The following is a 2,868-nucleotide window of genomic DNA, read 5'->3' as shown; positions in this document are numbered from 1 at the left end:
CTTGCACAAGTTTAGGCACTGTTGTAATAAATATAAAAACGAGCTAATATGATCAAATCTTTTAACGAAATAATGCACACAATATCACTTACGGTCTGATCTGGACCACAACTGAGAAGAAAATAGAGTTAAACATATTCTTAGAAAAGGAAGCAACAATGCATGTGATTGTTATAAAACCTGAACAAATTTTATAATTATTTATATCGTTCTTGTATGTAAAGACCATTTTTACATCCATGTTTTCATATTCTTTATATCATATCTTTATTAAGCAAACTAAATAAAACTGAAAAAAAATCCAACATATTTGCACAAATTTACCATAACAAACCTGGCTGGTGAACGTTGAGACATTTTCACTCTATTTTAAAACAAACAAATCTCATTATTGTTTCTGTTTGACCTCCATGGAAAAGAAAAAAGCCAATGCATTCATCAACAAATGAATACCCACTTATTATTTCATGTATGAATGTAGTGTATGTATTTGGAACTAGCTTGAGACGTTATTTTTATGTTTGGATGTTCTACAGGATTGACTTCTAGCTTGAAGATATTGAGATACGTGGACAGTTATAAATAATTGTTGCATATATTGCATATATTGTATATTAATCCTCAAAAAACCGTAACTTATTCATTAATAATTAGAGCTTTAATTGATTGTTGTAGGAAGCAGAGGGAACGGATTTGTTGTCTTATTTATGACTAGTGGATATAATTCAACAAAAATTGTCTACGTAACGTCAGAAAATGGCGTGCAATTAAACATCTCAACATCTTCTCGCCTAAATGCTACATTAAAGACACAAATTGACAGGAATGTCGATATTCCATCCAGTCAACGCATCATTCTCCCACAAGAGTTGGATCTTCATAGCTTTGAAAAAGAAGTCAAGTCAGTCTTGATTGAAACTTCTAATGATGTGTTTGTCATTAGTCATGTTGATGGTGATAGTACTGTCGGGAGTACAACACACATACCTCTACATAAACTGTCAACAGAATACGTAGTTATATCAACAGAACCAGGACATGGTGCTAAAAGTCAGCCAGCGGTATCCGCTATCCAAGATAATACTAGGGTTTCTGTAACTTTTAAAATGAGACAGAACTTGCCTTTGGTTATTGATGGGAATGCTTTTTACGACGGATATGTTTTTAATATTTCTCTTGATCGCTTTCAAACTTATCAAATCGCTCATATTACAGACTTGATGGGGACATCGATTGAATAATCAGTTCCTATCGCAGCGTTTTCTGGAAATGACTGCAATGCTTTTGGAAATATAGGTGCTTGCGATCATCTGTTTGAACAGTTGCCACCAATTGAGAGTGTAGACAACGCATATATTGTACCTCCTAATTCCGATGAAAGAGACACGGCTATTCGCATAACAGCTATTGATAGCTCAAATATTACATACACTATCGGTGGAGTATCTAAAACTTTGTATTTGCGCAAAGTTGATTCTTTCAATATCACAATCACTAACAGCGAAGCATGTTACATTAAATCAGACACGCCATTCTTTGTTACAGCATTCGGTTTACACTCCAAAAACTCGTCGCTGGGGGACCCATCTATGACAATCGTTACGGGAATTAATCAGTATCTCGATTACTATAAAATTGTTGTACCCTCTGGATATGATCATAACTATGTGTCCATAATGATGAAATATTCCTCCAAATATTTCTTCCGCATAAATGGCACGGTAATAAAAAAAAGCGATATCGTTTTTGAAGAGAATTTATTGATTGGTAAGGTAACGTACAACGTCAGATCAATACGTGTTGTTGAGGGAGAACTCACGACCGCTACAGTAAACGGAGAACGGTTTGGTCTAATGTTTGCTGGTGTAACTGATTACGAAGCGTACGGATTCTCTGGAAATTCTATGCTACCTTAAATACAGTTTAGAGATTTATTTTACTTTTTCGTGAAGTATTTGTAAGCTTTTTTTGTGAACTAGACTGAATAAGCTTTGCGTTTTGTTAAATCCCATGGTTTTTGCTTGTCAACTGATTTATGATGTCTTTGTGAACAAGTTGCAGAGTTGTACATATTTCTTACCTTGTTATTATGCGGTCGCTTCAAGCGACATTCATGCTGTAAAAAAAAGCTTGTAAACATGTTTAGTTAATCCATTTTGTTTTATCAAATACAACACTTATGATTTAATTAAAGTCTTTGATTTGCATCAACACTTGAATTGATCGACATTTGCAGACTTTCTTATACCTAATTTAATCTTGATATAACACACTGTTATACATTTGCCCAGCTTCCTTATCATATTTTTAGTGGTATCCTTAACTGTTAATAAAGAGAGAATACTATCCTCATGACTCTGTAATTCTATACGAGTAACTTGTTAAACGGTCAGAAGGAACTATGTTTGCCCAATCGATTGTCATCCCAACAGTTAATTTGGTCTTACCATTAGATGCCATCAAAAATAAACAGTTATAGTCCAATTGTACTGGAATGCCCCTTTTATCTGAATTGGTAAATTCACAGTTGAGATGTTGAGGTGTTTTAAAGACATATTCGCAACATATTTCTTTTCAATACGTACTTTGACTAAAGAAAACATTATCGGATAAAAACATTGTTTGGACAAAATGTTTAACTGATAGCCCCCCCCCCCCCCACCTTTAACCCTTTAAAAAGATTACAAACCAGCAACGAATCTTATCACGTTTTGATATTCTAATTTGGTATTAAGGCAAACAATTTTAATACACATGGTATCAATAGCGCAAAAAGCAATGAAAAGGCTGTGTACATTTATGTTCACCTGTCTTCTCTTTATGAAAAAAATATACATAGACAACACATTAGATAAAACGCACAACTTG

General features: G+C 33.9%; 1 pseudogene; it reads left to right on the top strand.

Annotated features, from left to right (window-relative positions):
* The first annotated feature begins 686 nt into the window (after positions 1–686).
* Positions 687–2,323, top strand: LOC128173490 (IgGFc-binding protein-like; annotated as a pseudogene).
* The last annotated feature ends 545 nt before the right edge of the window (positions 2,324–2,868 follow it).

Source organism: Crassostrea angulata, chromosome 2, assembly GCF_025612915.1.
Source record: "Crassostrea angulata isolate pt1a10 chromosome 2, ASM2561291v2, whole genome shotgun sequence".
In the NCBI taxonomy this organism is placed as follows: domain Eukaryota; kingdom Metazoa; phylum Mollusca; class Bivalvia; order Ostreida; family Ostreidae; genus Magallana; species Magallana angulata.
The sequence above is the reverse complement of the archived record's forward strand: the minus strand, read 5'-3'. Positions and strand labels throughout refer to the sequence as shown.